The 14,289-nt window shown below is 38.3% G+C and overlaps 1 long non-coding RNA gene across 1 annotated transcript; it reads left to right on the top strand.

Moving 5' to 3' along the window:
* Positions 1-1,125: 1,125 nt before the first annotated feature.
* Positions 1,126-9,903, top strand: LOC143248243 (uncharacterized). Its single transcript, XR_013026836.1, has 2 exons — positions 1,126-1,185; positions 9,142-9,903. It is a non-coding gene; the product is annotated as an uncharacterized LOC143248243 (long non-coding RNA).
* Positions 9,904-14,289: the final 4,386 nt, after the last annotated feature.

Below are 14,289 nucleotides of genomic sequence, written 5' to 3'. Positions count from 1 at the left end.
AATAAATTTAAAAAAAACATCGGTTTTTGTCAGAGTTTCAGAAACACCACAGCTATTCCCTGGTTTCACAGTTTTTTATTGTGTTTATATGAATTAATATAATTGATGCTTACACAACAAGGTAAAAAATGATGCAAGGATTTTCAGCTGTGATTTTAAACTTGAGATAGTTTAAAACGAACATGATTTGTGAAAGCAATATTTAAAAAAAAAATAACATTTCATGTACACATTTCAAACAGCACACAGACATGAGAAAATGTCGACCTAGATCTCAAATGACCTTTAATGTTAAAGACACGGTCATTTTGTGAAGCAATGTTTTGTGAGTTGTTTTTGAATTTCGCGCAAAGTTACACGAGGACAATATCAGCTGACTGTTCCTAATTTAGCAGTGTATGTTTGTTTGTTTGTTTTTCGCACAAAGCTACTCGAGGGCTATCTGCACTAGCCGTCCATAATTTAGCAGTGTAAGACTAGAGGGAAGCCAGCTAGTCATCACCACCCACCGCCAGCTCTTGGGCTACTCTTTTGCTAACGATTAGGCCTAGCGCGTAAGGCGTGCGACTCGTAATCCGAGGGTCGCGGGTTCGCGCCCGCGTCGCGCTAAACATGCTCGCCCTCCCAGCCGTGGGGGCGTATAATGTGACGGTCAATCCCACTATTCATTGGTAAAAGAGTAGCCCAAGAGTTGGCGGTGGGTGGTGATGACTAGCTGCCTTCCCTCTAGTCTTACACTGCTAAATTAGGGACGGCTAGCACAGATAGCCCTCGAGTAGCTTTGTGCGAAATTCCCAAAACAAACAAACAAACAAGCTAACGATTAGTGGGATTAACAGTGACATTATAACGCCCCCACGACTGAAAGGCGAGTACATGTAGTACAACAAAGATCCGAACCCGAATACAATAATAATAATTAATTAATAATACTATAATAATATTATCACGGCTATATCCAACCTAATAAAAGTGTTTTCGAAATATTGTGTTTATTACAGTAAGACAAAGGGATTAAACAAGCTATAACTTGTCAACTTAAATGTTATAGCATAAAAATGGTTAATTTTGAAAACAAATCACCGGGAAAAGCTTTATAATAGCTACTTTTTGTTTCTAGGTGGTTTCGGGGAACTATATGAATCAGCATTTCACAGCGAAGGATATGATGTTCTGTAGGACGAGGTAAGTTTCCTTTAATCTGTTTTACGTAGATTCCAAAACACAAGGAAATAAAACAAACATTACTAATGTAACGTAATCAACAGCCCAGCAGCAACAACTAAGCTGATATTGGATTATTTGTTAGGCTTGTATAATATCTCCAAACGAGTTCTTCTCAATCGGCTTATTGCTGCTGCCACCTACTGAGCGTAATTATAACTCTAAAATTCAAAGCTTTGAAGACTTTAATTTGAAGATAAAACTAGGAATATTTACGAAAATAAAACTCATTTGATTATCAGCGCCTAGAAATTCTAGGTAGAAAATATGAGAGGTCTACTGGTGGGGGAAAAACACTATGTATAGTGAACGCCTATGTCCTGGGTAAATTATCTGTAGCATTACGTTCAAAGTCGCTCAAGGTTTTATGGTCACTAATTTAGCAGTGAAAAGACCAGAGGTATCTGACAACTATCTGATGAGCTAATATTCTACCGACGAAATGTATGATGGCTGTTCTCGGGGTCGAAAGGGTTAGCATGTCAGTTAATGGAATTCGAACCTATGACTCGCAAAAATTGCCTTGTCAGACCTCTCAGGCTTATCTCATCACAGGCGTAATATTACAATCTTTTCAGATCGATGACTCAACTAGATCAATGGACAGACAGATAATTCTGAGTCACTTGAGTGTTTATCATAAGAGTTTTCACAGGCACGTTTTGAGAGTTCTTGTGAGAAGGATGGCACACGCCATCTGTCGAAAATTATACGTAGAAAAATAAAAAAAATAAGTGAAACAAGTGGTGAACAATTTTCATTACTCCGAGTAAGATGCCTATATATTTATGTAATAAAATATAAATCCACTAGTTACTAAGTGTTTTTGATAGAAATATTAAATATACGTTATCATTGACTCATTTGTTTGTTTGGAATTAAGTACAAGTACAAAACAATCTGTTCTCACATCTGGTATCGAAACCTGGTTTCTAGCGTTCACAAACATGCTGCTGTGCCACTAGAGGGCGATTACTGAGCGAATAGTAGAATTAGTTACTCAAAGGGTTTGTTTGTTTGTTTTGTTTTTGAATTTCGCGCAAAGCTACTCGAGGGCTATCTGCGCTAGCCGTCCCCAATTTTGCAGTGTAAGACTAGAGGAAAGGTAGCTAGTCATCACCACCCACCGCCAACTGTTGGGGTACTCTTTAATCAACAAATAGTGAGATTGATCGTCACATTATAACGCCCACATGGCTGAAATGGCGAACATGTTTGGTGTGACGAGAATTCGAACCCGCGACCCTCGGATTACGAGTCGCGCGTCTTAACCAGCTAGCCATGCCGGACCGTTTCGCACTGACAGACTAGACTGAAGGCAGCTAGTTATCACCACTCACCGCCAACTGTTGGACTACTCTTTTAACAACGAATAATAGGATTGACCGTCACATTATAACGCCCCCCTCAGCTTAAATGGCGAGCATGTTTGGTGTGACCGGGATTCGAACTCTCGACCCTCAGATTACGAGTCGAGTGCCTTAACCACCTGGCCATGTCGGGGCCTCTAGATTGTTATAATGATGTGTTGAGAAAATACTTCGTACACTAAAATCCATACGAAACGTTCTTTTCTAGTGTTGCGAGATGCTTGAACGTGTTAATAAATCTCAGTTTAAAATGTTTGCATAGTCAGTTGGTAACAGTTTTGATGATATGTTCGAATCCATATATAATAGCGTTTTTTTAAATTACATTTTTAGCACTTTGTACTTCGCGATGTTAGATTTTCCGGATAACCGAAATTTATTGCTCTTTTCATAATTAGTTTCGAAACTACAAATTTGAATCTTTTAGTGGTCCCATAAATCAACAACGATTTACCATACTCATCCAACCTTAATGCTTTATCCCCCTAGTTTTATATATTTTACAAACCAAAACGGAACAGGAATTATCCAACCTTAAAAGTTTCCTCATAAATCAATGTTTTAATTAGATAGAAATATACGTTACTTTTGTGGCCAATGACGTCAGAGATTTCTTCGCTCCAAGTGATATCGAGAACACTTTTAAATGATGTCTTAATTGAATAAGTAGCGATAATCCACTTGGAATTATTCTATATTCCTTGCTATACTTGGATCTTTAGAGATCTTCTAAAACTTAGAACTATGTTTCCTATCCTATCATGCTTAGCAAGAGTCAGTTCCTGCGGAAATCAAACAGAAAGGCAAGACGTGTGACAAATATATCACATGTACGTACCGTTTCGTAACGTAGTATAGTTTAAATGTATTCTAAAGACCAGGTGGTTAAGGCACTCGACTCGTAATCCGAGGGTTGCGGATTCGAATCCCAGTCACACCAAACGTGATCGCTCTTTCAGCCGTAACGGCGTTATAACATGACGATCAATCCCACTATTCTTTGGTAAAAGAGTAGTCCAAGAGTTGGCGGTGGGCGGTGACGACTAGCTGCTTTCCTTCTAGTCTTACACTGCTAAATTAGGGGCGGCTAGTGCAGATAGCCCTCGAAGTAGCTTTGGGCGAAATTCAAACCAAACAAAACTTATTTGTTTGTTTGTTTGTTTGGAATTAAGCACATTGCTGCACAACGTCCCCAAGACATGTGCATAAAAGGGTACGACATTATAAGGGGGCGCTGCAGTTAGATGCTAAGCATAGTTTATCACTAAGTTACAGTTATATATTTCAAGATTGTCTCTAATTCTTTCAAAACGAAGGGAACTAAGATTTATTGTGAATACCGTGAGTTTAACAGCTTCACATATTTAATAAAATATCATACACAATATGCCATGCGATTGTTGTTAAAATAAACCTGGCACTAAAAGTGATAAATATGTATTTTTTTTGTTTAACTATGAAAAGATAGATTTTGAAACACTGTTAGTTTGTGAATATCGTAACTACAGTTTGTTACTGATACGACAATTTTATCATTGGTATTTAAAATATTAAAGTAGATAATAGTTTATTAGTTTGTTTGTGTTTGAATTTCGCGCAAAGCTACACGAGGGCTATCTGCTCTAGCCGTCCCTAATTTAGCAGTCTAAGACTAGATGGAAGGCAGCTAGTTATCACCACCCACCGCCAACTCTTGGGCTACTCTTTTACCAAAGAATAGTGGAATTGACCGTCACATTATAACGCCCCCACGGCTGAAAGGGGGAGCACGTACGATGCGACGGAGATTCGAACCCGCGACCTTCAGATTACGAGTCAAATGCCTTAACCCACCTGACCATGCCGGGCCAGAAGGCAACAGTAATCAAATATGCAGTATTCTCAGTCTGCTTTGCGAACTTCCCGCCTGATAACACGTCATTATATCTATCAGGTTCTCTATAAATCCATTTCTTCTGTATTCCATATACTTGAAACGCATGCAATCATGCATGAATGTGCTGGCCATCTGTAACACTGTACGATAGGCCAGGTCGGTGACTTAATGTAATCTACATCACTTAGTCTCTCATTACCTAGAGTTTGTGTGACCCTGCACGTGAAGAGTTCGCGGCGTTACACAAAGGCCTTTTTATAAAATATAAAGGGCCATATGTTAGAGCTGTCATCATCTATTATTCAGGCAATACGTTATTAGTAATGGTTAGATTCGTTGAGATCTTGACTTGAGAAAGACAAACATAAAGAACGAAACAACAGTTGTTGTCCTAACGAAACAGGTTTTTAGTTCCATTACTAACTAGGAGCTACTGTAGGGATCAAACATGTGATGTTTTGTATTGGGTTTTTATTCAGAATTTTTATTTAATCGGGGATTATTTGAAATTGTAATATTAAGAAATCTTCCCATAGAAGACGTGAACTACATCTACACAGTTATACGCTACCTTTAGGCTTAAGTTTTTATCAACATTTTCAGACAGACTTCGTTGTCTGTTTATGCACAGATACAAATTTTGTAATTCAGAGCGTTTGAAACGACCGATAAGTCGAAGATTGCGGGGTGGGTAGTGTTAACTAACAAAGGGCTCTCAGTTTACTGGACAATGAACTACAACATTTGACCCTGGCCAGCAACCAGTTTCTACCTGTCGTCATTTTGTAGAAATAAGAAGACGTAAGAAATGAAGAGGTTTGTTTGTTTGTGTTTGAATTTCACGCAAAGCTACACGAGAGCCATCTGTGCTAGCCGTCCCTAATTTAGCAGTGTAAGACTAGAGGGAAGGTAAGTAGTCATAACCACCCATCGCTAACTCCTGGGCTACTCTTTTACTAACGAATAGTGGGATTGACCGTCACATTATAACGCCCCCACGGCTGAAAGGGTGAGCATGTTTGGTGTGATGGGGATTCGAACCCGCGACCCTCCGATTACGAGTCGAACGCCTTAACCCACCTGGCCATGCTGGGCCTAAATGAGAAGAGGTTCAAACTTCTTTTAGCTGTAACAACGATACATTTAATTTATGTGAACCTGCAGCGAAGGAGAAACAAAAACGTTTGTGGTAGAAGGTAACTGAAGTGGTTCTGCTAACGTCTTATACGCGCGCGTGTTTTTCTTATAGCAAAACCACATCGGGCTATCGGCTAAGACCGGCGAGGGAAATTGAACCCCTGATTTTAGCATTGTAAATCCGTAGCCTTACCACTGTGCCATTGGGGGATCGTCTTATACGCACTGTTTGAAAACAATGTAATTGGTCTTCGAGTGGTTAAAATCTTGTTAAGAGAAATGAAAGAAAAATTCGTATAGACAGCTAGGATAGACAGATTAATCGATCAATAAGAAAAGTAGATAGATATCTTAAGCTAAAGGACTTTGTTTTGAATTTAATAACACAATGTTTCAGATTATTCTGTAGAATACATTGGGTGATTGAATTTTTACATCTGACTGGTTAGATCTATCAGTCAGGGTTTCGTGTTCGAAGAACAGTTTTACGTTTATGTTGGTGTGTAAGAGATATCGGTTATAAGGTCATACAGCTTGGAAAAAATTCAATATCTAATCCTAAGATTCGACAAATTTTCAATTTTCCAGTTTTTGTTTTGAATATTTAAGAGCGAAGAAGGATATTACCAAGAAAATAAGTTTAGATTTTCCGTTTAATGACATGGAAACGTAGACGTTCCGGTTTCGGCTGTTTTACTACTTGTACTGTTATAAATTTAAATTACGAAACTGCTCAACAAGTATGTCATTGATTCTGACATCACTTGCAGACTGAAATTGAAAGCAGTTATAATTTAACGGGTTTCATTTTATGTTTTGAAAAATAAATCGTTTCATGTCCAAGCCTTCAAAGAAGCCATTGTTATGTAAATCTGATCCACTTGAAAAAGGACATTGTCATATACGTAGGACCAACTTGAAAGTGGTCATTTTTATTTATATCTGATTAATTTAAAAGGGTTATTGTTACCTATGTTTGATTAGTTTAAACATTTTTATCTATGGCAGCTGCCCCCCGATAGTACAGCAGTATGTCTCCGGATTTACAACGCTAAAATCAGGGGTTCGATTCCCCTCGGTGGGCTGCGCAGATAGCCCTTTGTGGCTTTGCTATACGAAAAAAACACACACACACACACTCTATGGCAGCTAGTCAACACCATCTACCGTCAAATATTGAGTTACATTAATGAAATAAACCACCACTCCGTAACGCACCCACCGCCCCAATTTGAATGGTCTTTTTTTTTTTTTTCGAAAACCAGTCGCAATTGGTGAATCCTCGAATTCACAGCACGAACACGTCAAACACCGGGTCACGTTCTGTTCTCACAACTTTTTATTTAAAAAAAAAGATATTGTGTGCGTTTTCTAAAAGTGAATAAGTAATATACATATAATTGATTTTGATGAAAATAGCAAACATACGTATTAAAATCCTAGTTTCTTAAATCAAATATTATAAATCACTGTTTCGGCTACCGAGTTACATACTGATTTATTTGTTAGATTTTTAAACGTTCCGTACATGAGTGGTGGTGTTATGAAACTTTGTTAGGTTTAAGAAATAATTCGGTGAACATCGCCCTTGTGTTCTTGGATCGCGTGTTTCTCCTGTGAACGAGAATACAGGATGCAGCGGTTAAGATAGTGTGTGTGACAGGTCGCGTCTCAACGCCACTATGTATTTCGCGCCACAATACACAATCATGCAAAGGTGACGGTAGCGCCCTGAACTGTTCACAATCAAACAAATAGAGGGGTTTTCACAGAAGTAACCAAATGTCTCGTTTTCACGCTTCGAACGCGAAGAAATTATTTTTTTTCCAGTGATCGAGTAAGACAAAAAAACATGCCATTGTTCGTGTTTCCATATCATGACTATTAGTAGAACTTATTTTACGTAATAACAACAGTCCTCATTTCCACGTAAATTTTAGTCGTTCTTTTTATCACACAAATGTTAATAGTTCTTATTTCTCATAAATGTAATAATATTTTCACGTAAGTGTCAGTAGTTCTTATTTCACGTACATTTTAATAGTCCTTATTTTGACACAAATTTTTGTGGTCCATATTTTGACACAAATGTTAATAGTCCTTATTTTGATACAAATGTTAATAGTCCTTATTTTGACACAAATTTTTGTGGTCCATATTTTGACACAAATTTTAATAGTCCTTATTTTGATATAAATGTTAATAGTCCTTATTTTGACACAAATTTTTGTGGTCCATATTTTGACACAAATGTTAGTAGTCCTTATTTTGCACAAATGTTAATAGTCCTTATTTTGACACAAATGTTAGTAGTCCTTATTTTCACGTAAGTGTTAACAGTCCTTATTTTGTGTAAATGCTAGTAGTCTTCATTTCTCGTAACCATACGAATGTCCCACGGAAGAACAGCTGTACGTCTATGGACACAGCAGATAACGGAATGTTAAGAAATCATGAGCATATATTTATTTCATGAAGAAATCATTACGTCAGTGTTTCAAGTGTAAAAGACAGTGTGAGTAACAGTAAATAAGTTAGATATAAAAAATAAGGTTATGTGAAGAGTAAGGATTATTTTCGGTTGAGTAAACAATATTTTTTTCTGAATTTATGGTTTCAGTTTTGGTTCTTGCATACAATGGTTGAATTACCTTACTATGAATTACACTTGCCGAGATACGTCGGCCCGGCTTAGCCAGGTGGTTAAGGCACTCGACTCGTAACCTGAGGGTCGCGGGTTCAAATCCCTGTCACACCAAACATGCTCGTCCTTTTAGCAGTGGGGGCGTTATAATGATATGGTCAATCCCACTATTCGTTGGTAAAAGTGGAGCCAAGAGTTGGCGGTGGGTGGTGATGACTAGCTGCCTTCCCTCTCGTCTTACATTGCTAAATTAGGGACGGCTAGCGCAGATAGTCCTCGTGTAGCTTTGCGCGAAATTTAAAACAAACCAAACAAATCGAAATACGTTACAAACGACTACCATCAACTTGCCAAACTTTGCAAGTATACAACAGTTGTTTCTACTTTCCCTAAGAAAATCGAACACCTTATATAGGGGGTGGTCTGTTTATAATGTCAGTTGGCTTTAATAAAGATGACCGGGATTGGGTAACACTTTCTGCAAATAGAGACGATTCCACCAACGTAAAAACTAATAAATGATTTCATTCACGTGACTCAGAAAAATGAAACGTCACCGTCTACGTGGTTATGACTATCGTACACTATAACGACAACGCCCAACACTGTTAAATAAGGAACAACTTATCTTGTAATGTTTTAATTTATAACCTTAAAACAAGTGTTTAACGCTTTTCATTACCATGGTAAGATAAAAGTATTACCCTAAAGCAATGACATTGTCAGTAAATAATATGTACTTCCATGAAAGTCCGTTTACTTCGAACTTCGTTATTTAGCGATATTTGTTTTTGGCTTTTTCTTTGTAAATATAGAAGCAAGAAACTGACATATGTATTAGAATCAACCTGATGTTATATAAGACTGTACGAGACATATTTATATAACAGGATACTGACAAGAGGAACCATGGCGTCATCTGAAGAGAACAAAGAATACCCCTCCTCTCACATACACATCCACCTGATAAAGAAACAGAGGATATTTAACTTCGTCAGAATTATGAGACGTCTTCCTATACGAAGTCTTCAACGAGAAAGAAACGAGTAAATTGTTTCATTAGTTCTGGTACCCCGCTACAGCAACAAGTCTTCGGATTTAAAACGCTAAAATGAGGGGTTCGATTCCCCTCGGTGGACTCGGCAGATAGCCCGATGTGGCTTTGCTATAAGAAAACACACACTTTTTCTTCGGACCTGATGGATGTCCCCCGCTAGTACAGCGGCAAGTCTGCGGATTTACAACGCTAAAATCAAGGGTTCGATTCCCCTCGTTGGACTCGGCAGATAGCCCGATGTGGCTTTGCTATAAGAAAACACACATTCTTCCTTCTGACCTGAAGCCGTCTTAAAGTGAACAACGTTGTATCTCGTGCTTCTTATGACGTCTCGTGTTACTGACGAGAAACGTCTTGTGTCACTGACGAGAAACATTTTCGCTTTCGAAAAACCCATATACAACAAGAGAAAAAAATTCAACAATACTGAACTGTTTTCTTTCTTCAGATACGACCGACATCTGTCAGTTGAACAGTAAAGATATTGGAATTCTGAGAGAAGAAAAGTATTCTGATATTAAAGTGATTTACCTTAAAAGCTCCACCAGAAAGTCATTTTTTTTACGATGATTTTACGCTTTTTGTCAGCCAGATAGCCATTTGTTTACAGTTTCGCCACAAGTTCCTCCTACACAGCAATTTTTTTTATTTCTAAAGCGCCACCTTTGGTCCATTTAAAAGTAATAATAAAATGTTATAGATTGCAAAAGAAGGAATTCTAATCTCTGTAGCATTACAGTTAAAATGTGTGAAACATTTTTAATGAGAAAATTTAATGAAATAATAAAAGTAACCGGTTTTTGTTTTGGTGTTTCAAAATGGCCGACATGATGATGTTTGTCTTATTTGATATTCTACAACAGAAATCTCTTTTTTTTTTTTATTTTGTTTCCTCTCAAGTACCGTGATTCGGAAATTTTATGAAAATTCGCACCCTCTTGAGGCACAGCTGTATTGTATGTCTGTCGACTCTCATCACTAGAACCTAGGTTTCGATATCCGTGCTGAGCAGAGCACCGATAGCCCAATGTGTAGTCTGTTTTTCAATAGACAGACACACGGAGAAAATCTACACAATGTCTAAGTGCGCCAGATGTCCACTGTTTGGAAATGAGGGAAGACAGCTTGTCTACAATATGCTCTTTTGTTCCCCACAAACTTTAGAGCTACCTTAATCGAATAGTGGTTTTACTGTCACTGTTATAACGCACCTATGGTCCTGAAGTGCAGAGCGTGATATTGCAATAACGGGACGTGAGCCACGAACCCTCAAATTCACAGTTCAGCATTATAACCACTTATCACCCCTTCCTCTTAAGCCTCACCTAAATAAAACAACAACATAATCTGCTACAGTTAGGAGTTTCTTTAACAATTTCACGGACCATCAGAAGCCTCCAAATAATTTGGTCACTGACAACTTGTTTGTCTTAAGTCACCACATAAACAGAATTGATTGTAGTTCTATTTTCCATCCACGTTTAATAAACTCTCATTGAAACCTCACAGATTAGGACTACAAAATCATGTCGTGATATTTTTATTAACGATCCAGAAAATTACACGTCTTCAAATCTACAGAAAAAATTCGGCGAAGGGAGAGAGACAAGGGTCCAAAACAGCCACTGAAAGCGAAGTGACACGAACACAGCAACCGTTATTAACCGTTAGAAACTAAGACACCATCGCATTAAGCCCCCTTCTGTTCTGACATATGTCTCCCAGCATGAGATATCCTGGTAACCCTGTGTGGTCTCGTTTTCTGTTTCCAGGTTACTGTTGTCAAGGGGTTTGTGTAGCTCGTGTTTATTTTCTTTGAAGTTTTTCAATGTCTCGTTATTTATTTCTATACGCCCTTAGCCCTACGTGGTATTAAGTACTAATGATTGAGGTAACACGTTTTGCACAAAAAAAATATAAAGAAGGAACCTGGACAAACATATGGATTTTAATAATACACTTCGTGGCTTCACACCATTGGATAAAGAGTACATTATCGCCTTTACAAAAATGTTGTAAATAGGTATTGATAATAACGCAGTGGTAAAAATCGATGTTAAAACAGTGGCATGTAATACTTTAAAATGCATGTGACGAAAATCGCTCGTTGAAATAAGTTCGATCCGGAAAGTGAGGTTCGAACCTAAGGGAATATTAACTCCCAGTTTGGTCCGATATGGCCAGGTGGTTAAGGCACTCGGCTCGTAATCCGAAGGTTACGGGTTCGAATCCCCGTCACACGAAACATGCTCGCCATTTAAGCCGTGGGGGCGTTATAATGTGACGGTCAATTCTATTATTCGTTGTTAAAAGAGTAGTCCAACGGTTGGCGGTGGGTGGCGATGTCTAGTTGCCTTCACTCTAGTCTTACACTGCTAAATTAGGGACGGCTAGCGCAGATAGCTCTCGAGTAGCTTTGCGCGAAATTCAAAACAAACCAACGAAATTCACTCTCCTCATCGCATCGCCATAATAAATCTCACTTTTGATTCCAGGAAGACGTATATTTCCATTTTGCGCCGCTGTTTTAGTACGTGCTAACACAGTAACAAACCCTCCGTTCTAACATAACGAAGAATTCGAACTAACCTAGCAACAAAGGTTCCATATTAACACAGCATCAACGGTTTTGTAGAAACCTAGAAATCGACACGCCTTAGAAGAGAAACAAAAATCATCAAAGTTCAAAATGAATGTTGTACTAAACCGGTTTAGTCTTAGCATGTTCTATTAAGTCCACGTATCGTCTGTTCTTGTCCCTCGGTGAGACAACGGTAAGTCTACTGACTTACAACGCTATAATCCTGGTCTAGATTTCCCGTGGTGGACACAGCAGATATTTCCAGACAGCTTTGTTCTCACACTAACAAACAAATTGGCTATTTTTATCTACGCGTATGATTTCAAATTCCTTCTTAACGCAGTAAAAAACAGTTGATTTACGTAGTTTTCGTACTCATATCGTTTGTTGGTTTGAATTTCGCGCAAAGCTACACTAGGGCTGCTATCTGCGCTAGCCGTCTCTAACTTAGTAGTGTGAGACTAGAGGGAAGGCAGCTAGTCATCACCACCCACCGCCAACTCTTGGACTACTCTTTTGCCAACGAATAGTGGGATTGACCGTCACATTATAACGCCCCCACGACTGAAGAGCAGAGTATGTTTGGTGTAACAAGGTTCGAACCCGCGACACTCGGCTTACGAGTCGAGTGCCTTAACCACCTGGTCATGCCGAGCTGTCCTGTGTCGACAAGGCCTTTCGTACGACACCAGGACTCATTCGGCAGGCGAGGATATGTTGCACCACCTTACTCACACTGAGTCCCGTACTTAGGAAAATACTACAAAAGCACGTTTGATGATTGTTACTGCTTTTTCATACTTTTATTCATAACAAAGAAAATTTTCTATCAAAGTACCCCCCGTTCTGGATAATTATTGAGAAATTGCATTATATATTTTATATTTTCATACAATTTGATACCCCTGGTGGCTACAGCGGAGATAACCCCTGGGGAAGTTTTGTGTTTAATTACACACACATACAAATAAATTTTCTTACAAAATATTTACATTTAATTTACTATTAAACGAACTTCTGAATAGATACAAGCGTGGTATGAGGGTAGGTCTTAGGACTAATGGTCTGATTGTTACGAGTTCGAAACCTGATGCTGCCAAACGTAGTTCACATTTGCAGATATAGATGAGTTATAAGAGAGACAGCCGATTCTGCTATTAAATTAATAACACTCAAATAATATATTAAGAAAAATCTGGCAACTCACAAATCATGGAAATGTCTAACTGGCGAAACCCAAGGAATGTCACCAAACAATAGAATAAAAATCTACTAAACATATATGAGACCAATCATAGAGTATATATGTCTAGCGTGGATAAACATGGGACCTAAACACACAAATAAAATACAATCAGTGGTAAATTCAACAAAGTCCCTCGTATCACATTGTCAAAATTCATATGTAAATACACAAACCACAGCCGATAGATGCTTGTATAATTATTTATATTACTTATTTCTTTTAGCATTTCGCGCAAAGCTACTAGAGGGCTCTCTGTGCTAGTCGTCCCTAATTTAGTAGTGTAAGACTAGAGGGAAGGCAGTTAGTCATCACAACCCACCGCCAACTCTTGAGCTAATCATTTACCAACGAATAGTGGGATTGACTGTCAGATTATAACGCCCCCACGGCTGAAAGGGCGAGCATATTTGGTGCAACAGGGACTCGAACCCGCGATCCTCAGAGAACTGGAATGTGACACCAGTTTTAGAAGTAGAAAGGACACAACGGTTTTTTCACGTGCTTCTAAACAACTACAATTTTTGTTTAAGAGCCCAGAAAAACAAACAAACAAACAATTCCTTGGAATTTTGACTAAATTTAATCTGCAGTTATCACGTTTTGTAGTTTTAATATAAAGTAAACCTCTCATATATCACTTACTATTTATTTAATGAATCTTGTTCAGCCATTTTTCAACACATAGTTTGAATACGACAACGCACGAAAATAGGCTTGACATATGTATATTTCACCGCTAGGTTTGAGCGAGGTTTTAATGAACTTCGATCATCAATTGGGAAGAGTGAAGGGTCAAAGTTGAATAAAATAAGATATAAAATAACAATAATAATAAAAATTTCGAAAGTTTTAAGAAATTCTCAGTTCTTTACGTAGTGACCAATTTTATTACAGAAGCGTAAAATATTGTTAAATGCAGTAGAGTTTCGAAACTAATGGTGGGTTGAGCAGAAAGCCCTTTATGTGGCTTTAGGCTAAACAAAAAATCAACAAACTTACAGCGACAAAAAAACAAAGGCCGGACCGGTATGGCTAGATGGTTAAGGCACTCGACTCCTAATCGGAGGTCGTCGGGTTCGAATACCAGTGACTTTCAAACGTACTCGCCTTTTCAGCCGTGGGTGCGTTATAATGTGACGGTCAATTCAACTATT

This window comes from Tachypleus tridentatus, chromosome 4 (assembly GCF_004210375.1).
Source record: "Tachypleus tridentatus isolate NWPU-2018 chromosome 4, ASM421037v1, whole genome shotgun sequence".
Taxonomy (NCBI): Eukaryota; Metazoa; Arthropoda; class Merostomata; order Xiphosura; family Limulidae; genus Tachypleus; species Tachypleus tridentatus.
Note: the sequence above shows the minus strand (reverse complement) of the source record. Positions and strands in the feature narration are given on the sequence as shown.